We start from the raw sequence: 8,041 nt of genomic DNA on the forward strand, positions 1-8,041 counted from the left end.
AATATTATGTCAATTTATAGATCGACGTAGCGGAATTTTTGCGCATGAGTAGAAAGAGTAAACAATGACTTAATTCTAATTCAACAACATAGGCTATAAATTATACGAACAGTAAACAAACTTTGTGTTTATTTATTTATACTTATACTATTATTTATTATAATATTTATCTGTTTTGTGTGTTACATGGATTAGGAAATAAACGAAAGTGTGCTCTTTGGTGCCGCATGCCGTGGGATTTCCAACTATTTTGTTCCATTTCCTCATTTCCTGGTCTTTAAATGTTTATTGGATTTACCTATCGTATATGTGTGGATAACCACGAATTAGGCTCATAACAACTCATATTTATCTGAAATATTGAAATGACTCTATGATATATTTTTATTAAATTAATAACAACATCCATTGTATTAACAAATAATTAACAAAATTCGAATATGTTGACAATCAACTTTTTACACAACACAAGGAATGAGGGGGCGGGGCGGGTCCACTTTGAGTGACAGAACAAAATTCTGCCTTATGATTGGCCAGACGGAAGAAACGCACTGTAAAAGATGAAAGTTGGTCATCTCTTATGTTACGTTACGTTTCTCTTACGTTCCGTCACGCGCTTGCGTTCATCTATAAACAGGAGTACACAAAATTCGGTGTTGATCTTTTCCAGTGCGTCTCCGTTGCGTCTACGTCTACGCTACGTCAAACTATAAATCCAACTTTACGATCACCGTCCTGCGAAGTAAACAAAAGAACCCATGGAACGTATTATCGTTCCCATGGAACATGCATGGAACGTTAATGGACCGTGATAGTGTGACGTCAAAACGTCAAAATTTTTCCAAACACGCTGTGTCTAGGTATACGCTAACGTGTCGCAAATAAAATAGTTAGGTATAATTAAAGGTCATAACAAATATTTTTTTATCAAACAAACACTAAACATATCAAAATAGCGTGTATCAAAATATACAGTCACTGCCCACGCTAAATAGTCACTAGCTTGATGAAGTTTAACTTTTTTATTTGCGTACATTTTTGTACCTAGACACAACGTGTTTGAAAAACTTTTTTTGACGTTTTGACGTCACGACTATCACGGTCCATTATACAGGGTTTGTTCCAACTTCCAACCGTCCATGTAACGATCACCGTCCTGCGGAGTAAACAAAATAACCCATGGAACGCACGTTATACAGACACAGAACGCATGTAACGTATTATTTTATAGTAACGTGATCGTTACATGACGGTTCTTAGTTGTGTATAGGGCTTTTCATCGATTGTCATTTGTTTCGAGCTTCTGTCATGTGTCACATAATATTAATATATCTACGGCATACGTCTTTGGTTTCTATCATTGGTATGTGCCAATAACGTATGACGTAGATATATTAATATTATGTGGCACATGACAGAAGCTCGAAACAAATGACTGTGAATGAAAAGCCCTATACATATTACATGCATATTATCACACAATAGGAAACTATTTTCCATTCAATTTTTTCACACACAATTTAATGCCATTATAGTTCTTAAAAAGTACATACTTCAAAAAAATTTATGCAAAGAGATTTTGACAATCTCAATATACAGGGTGTTGTTTCAAGGTCACAATTACTTTATATTTTTTTGTTAATCCGGACCTGGATTTTAAAATGAGTATTTATTCAATAATTTTAATAATTTATGATTAACCCTCGTAAGGCGGTGCTTAGATTCTTACGTAAACAACGGTGCGGGGTGCATTTACACCCCAACTGTATAACCCTTTTTTTGTATGTGAACGTCGGGGAAATTAATTTGAAAGATAATTAGGACTTATATTTATTATAGTATGAAACAAAATTTTACAAAAAAGTACTCATTTCCTCTTAAAAAAAATTATTATCGTTGCAAGACAAATACATGACATTTTTCACAGAGTGACAACACAAAGTTTTTTCACATAATACAGTTATACCAGGACTTTCGGTCTTTTTTCTCTGACATAAGTAACACCGACCTTGTCCCTTAGCTCTGTTAGCTCAATGTGGAACATCAAAAACGTCCAATTCAGGATATGAAATTTTTATCATTTGCAATCTACAGTCATTTTTCTAAAAAAAAAAAACACGTAAACGCAAAGAATTTTAAATGCTCTAATGGGTGGAATGCGTTTAGAATTGAATTTAATGCGAATAAAAAAATGGACAAAAATCAAAAAAAAATATTAAAAAAGATAGGTGAGAAAAACGAGGTCTGGGGTGCACCTGCACCCCGCACCGCCTTACGAGGGTTAAAAGTGTTTTAAAAAGCTGCTTTTAATTTCAGAGTTCTTAAAAATTTCAATGTATTTAATTCCAAAATTAAAGTCATTAAATTTTCTGCGCATAAAATTAAAGCGAAAAGCGAATCCATAAACTCAGTTTTTTGTGCTCTTTTTAAATGTGCAAACAGATTTTGAAAATTTTAATATACAGGGTGTTGTTTCAAGGTCACAATTACTTATCTTTTTTTGTTAATCCGAAGCATGGATTATTGTTAAGATGAGTATTTGTTCATTAAATTTAATAATTTATTATATTAAGACTTAATAGGACTTTTCATCGATTGTCATTTGTTTCGACCTTCTGTCATATGTTGTATAATCTCTGTATAATATATACGGATTATACGACATATGAGAGAAACTCGAAACAAATGAATGAGAATAATGGAGTTCTTAAAAATTTCAATATAATTTCAGAATTAAAGCTATTAAATTATTTGGACAAAAAATTGAAGCGAACCAGTAAACTTAGTTTTTTGTGCTCTTTTCAAATATGCAAACGGATTTTGATAATGTTACTATACAGGGTGTCGTTTCAAGGTCACAATGAATTTATATTAATAATATATTTTTTTAGTCCCGACCTGGATTTTTTTGTGATTAGTGATTGGGTGGTTTGGGTTCTAAATGAGAAATCGTTCAAGATTGTTTTAAAATTATGGATCCAGAAAGAAATTGGCAAAATCGATAAAACACCCTGTAACTCGGTTATAAAAATCGGTGAGGCAATAAATGTAGTATATTTAGAACCGCCTCAGTGACCACTATTTACTATTTACCATGATACTATAAATAAAGTGATATGTTATTTATAGTATCATGCTATTTACCATTCAATTATTTCCGTCCCCCAATGAAACACCCTGTATATTTTAGTATGTATAGAGGAAATATCAGTCTTTCAACTATTTTAGTATGTGTTCAGTGAAAATATAATGCAAGCGAAATACGCTGTGTCTAGGTACACGCTAACGTGTACGCAAATCAAGAAGTTAGGTACACGCGAATTAAACTTCATCAAGCCAGTGACGTCATTATTTAGCGTGCGCGGTGACTTTATATTTTGGTACACGCTATTTTGATATTTTAAGGGCCGGTTGTTCGAACGCTAATCAACAATGATCACTATCAAATATTTAATTACTGTCAAAACTTTCAATGTCAACTTTGGTTGGGTTGCTAAAAACATAATTGATTACAATTCTGAGACTATAATCAATTAATATAACAATAATTATTAACATAATTGATAATAAATCTCATAATTTTAATTAATTATGTTTTCAGCAACCCAAACAAAGTTGACATTGACAGTTTGGTGACAGTAATTAAATATTTGATAATGATAATTGTTGATTAAGGCCGCGTCCCACTTGGCGTCCCACCATCAAATAATTTGATCAAACTTGACAGTTAGTGACACAAAGTGACAGTTAGTGACGTCACATCCTGAGTGTTCATTGTGGATAATAATGAAAAATTTTAATTTTAAATAAAGTACAAACAAGTTAGACAACTCAGTACAAAGAATTTGATCAAACTAGACTGATAGTGAGAGCACAGATTTTTAGAATTTCAAAAAAACTGCAATTGTGACGTCACTTTGACGTACTTCCTCAAGTACGTCAAGTTTGCTCAAACTGTTTGATCAAATTATTTGATGGTGGAGACGCGGCCTTTAGCGTTCGAACAACCGGCCCTTGTGTTTGTTGTTTGTTTGATAGAAAATATTTTTATTAAGGGAAGGGGAAGGGAAGCAAAACTATTCAGATGTTTCAAACTTAATTGTAATAAAACAATATGCATACAAAGTAGCGAGAAAGTATGGAAACACGGTAATTTCTCGGAAACCGCTTGAACGATTGTTATAAATTTTGGTGGGTAAGGGTATTCTAATACGGACGATATTATAGTGGTAATTACATTGTTGTCAAATCTTCCGTTTTTCTGAAAATCGAATGAACTTTCTTATTTTAAATAGAACACCCTGTATATTTTTTGCGTTTTGAAGTCCTTAAGAAATACTGATTATTTTTCATGTTATGTTCCCTATATATAAATGCCATAATTTCGGAGTTATTGCTACATTTATAAAAAACAAAAATTATACAAATTTATTTTTTTGGACCGGGTAGATATTATTTTAGGTTCTTTGGGTCATTGGGAACAAAAAAGATCTTTTGTAATTTTCCTCAAAAGTTAATCGTTTCAGAGTTATAAACATATTAAAACTGAAAAAAATCGAAAAATGACGATTTTCTAGGTTCAAAAACATAAGTAAAAAATATTATTTTTGAAATTATGAAGTGACTAAAATCCAAGTTCAAACCTTATTTTATCAGATGCCGATAAGTGATTTGGTCTTATTTCATTCTAAAACATTATTTTTTATTTGTTAATGCAGCCCAATAGCCCATCCACGCATATGAGCTTTATTAACAATTAAAAAAAAAACAATGTTTTAGAATAAAATATGCCAAAAATTCTTATAGATATCTGATAAAAAAAGGTTTAAGCTTGAATTTAGGTGCTTCGTAATTTTAAAAATGATTTCTTTACTTATGTTTTTGAACCTTAAAAATCGTCATTTTTCAATTTTTTTTTTCAGTTTTAAATTGTTTAGAACTCGGAAACGATTAACTTTTTAGGAAAATTACACAAGACTTTTTTGTTTCTAATGACCCAAAGAACCTAAAACAATATCTACCCGGACCAAAAAAAAAAAATTTGTATAATTTGTTAAAATTTTTTTTTTAATAAATGTAGCAATAACTCCGAAATTATGGCATTTAGGTATATTGATCATAACATGAAAAATAATCAATATTTCTTAAGGACTTCAAAACGCTTCAAAAAATATACAGGGTATTCTATTTAAAATAAGAAAGTTCATTAGATTTCCAGAAAAACGGAAGATTTGACAACAATGTAATTACCACTATAATATCAGCCGCATTAGGTCACCCCTACCCATCAAAATTTATAAAAATCGTTCGAGCGGTTTCCGAGAAATCACCGTGTTTCCATACTTTCTCGCTACCCTGTATAAAAGTATATATTCAGGTTAGCAAAATAAATATTAGTTAACATGATATATACAAAATTCTGCTAAAATAATCTTTATACGTAAGTTAATTATACCAGTTTATTTGGTGTTTATTTTCATTTATACAGGGAGTTGAACTTGTTACGATTTTCATAGAAAATTGATTATAACTTTTTTAAATATCCTGTATAACATAATAAACCTTTATATTTTTGTGATATGGAAGTTAAGAAGATTTCGAACATAAAATAAAATATAGGGTGTTCCATTTAAAAAACATAAGTTTGGTCCGCCAGTATATTATCGAACGCCCTGTAACATTCTAACTAATTTTAGTAATTTTGTAATATGAAGCTCAAAGTTTGCTAAAACTTTTATTGCTATCTATTACTTGCGGATCTACTGAGCTTTATCACACTAATCAATCGCCCCGTATATTTTATCTTATTAATTCTGCTACCGTTAATCACGAATTTTTGTCTCTTATCTTTTTCATACTGTTTTAGAATGTTGTTAAACTCATTAAAAGAACTAAATAATTGTCCACACTCCATATAGTTAATTAAAAAAAAAAAAAAAGAATGTGTGTGTACTTTGTACGCACGTAAGAAGTTATACTTCTATTATATGATTTAAACGAAATTAATATACTTTTTATTTATATTTTGTTTAAATATTAAACTAATTTATACTTACTACTTCTCAAACATTTTTATTAGAACAGTGACAAAAATTAAAATAATAAAAGAATAAAACACACACAAACACATTAAACAAGCCACAAATGATGTCTGAACATTAATTGTCGAAAATTTTTTTAACTAAATACGTATTTTCTGAAAATACAATTATATAATAAATACTTACAATCATAAAATGTATTAAAAAAAAACAAAAAAGGAAGTTTCTATTGGGACTCGAACCAGCGCTGATAAGAGCGGTTGGTATTGGAATTCATTCGCCTTCTCCGCTTAGCCACGGACACTATGTGTCATTATTTACGAAGATCGACTAACTAAACGGATTAAACTTGTGATATTTTGATATTTTGAAAATTGATCAAATTATTTTAATTTTGAATTGAAATGATTTAGAATTGAAAAAATACAACAAAACATAGAGTAAAAAAACAATATATTAGGTGAATATTGATAGAAATTTTGATGGTAATCAAATTATATAAATAAAAGTATTACATACTATGTATTTTGGCAGATCAAATAGGTAGGTTTATACCCATGATACATTAACAATTATTACGTACCTGTTGCTTTTAAAAACTATTTAAAAGTCACTACAATATTATAAACTTTTTTGTTTCTGTCCTCACAACAATAAAACTAATATATTATACATTTGTTTACCTTATTACCTTTACCTCCAAACCACAGCTGCCATATCGGATAATTTTTGACATGTCATTTGAACATCCAATCAGAACAAAGTTATAATGCGCATGCGCCGGGCTGATAGGTTTTAACATATAAAAAAAATCACCCTCTATCGCCGGTAAAGAAGTATAACTTCAAAAAACACTAAACAAGTAAAAAATAAGGAAACTCTTTACAAATCAATATTAAAGTGTAAACATAACGCGATTAGACAAATTCTAACCACACTCTGACACTCGCGATACTTACAGATACTTAATTGGCTCCGTGTGTCTCCCCTCTACTTACAGTCACATGACACGCTGTCAGATTTTGTAAGGACGTTTTAACATTGAGTCTTATGGGATTATTTTGTTAAACTTGAATATTTTATTTTGTAGTGATAATAACCGAATACAATTGTTAGAATTCATTAGTTATTAATTTATACTGTAATTTATAGTGCAACAAAAATATTTTCTTTTTCGTTAATAAAGATTTATTGACATAAACTGCGATAGTGAGGTTATGTATACAAAATCAAACTGATAATCAATATTGGAAAGTGAAGAATTTATATCAGATTAAGTGCGTTTTTATTTTCTGTTTATATTAATACATAGTATCACTAGCGTGACACGGCATTTTTTTTAAATATCTCATTTAAACATACACAAAGCGTCCTTATAAAATTTCAAAAAACCGCCACCATGAGCAGGTCGGTCGATTATGCTTTGACACTTTGTTAACGCTCGGAGCGAATACCACAGCATACACGCGGCTCAAATTAGCGTGTACCAAAAAACCCAGTCATAGTACACGCTAAATAATGACGTCACTGACTTGATGACGTTTAAGCGTGTACCTAACTTTTTTATTTGCGTACACGTTAGCGTGTACCTTGACACAGCGTAAAAAATAATATTCAAATGAGAAGTACCAAATGCGCAAGTTCTGTATGTAGTATTTTTACTACAAAAGCGATATTACGTAGGTCAAAATTTTTGACGTAAGAGAACTGTCAAAACGTTAGAATGTGACTTTTCATTATTGCCATGTTTATTATAAACATGGCAATAATGAAAAGTCACATTCTAATGTTTTGACAGTTCTCTTACGTCAAAGATTTTGACCTACGTAATATCGCTTTTGTAGTAAAAATACTATACCTCAAATTCTCTATTTTAAATTTATCAGTACAATTCGTAATAATCTATTCGTAAATGAAATGGTAATACTATTCTATTTTGTCATAATAATATTTATACAAGTTTGTATTCAAGTTTTATATTTAAATTGTATCTAAATTTT

Source organism: Diabrotica virgifera, chromosome 2 (genome assembly GCF_917563875.1).
Source record: "Diabrotica virgifera virgifera chromosome 2, PGI_DIABVI_V3a".
In the NCBI taxonomy this organism is placed as follows: domain Eukaryota; kingdom Metazoa; phylum Arthropoda; class Insecta; order Coleoptera; family Chrysomelidae; genus Diabrotica; species Diabrotica virgifera.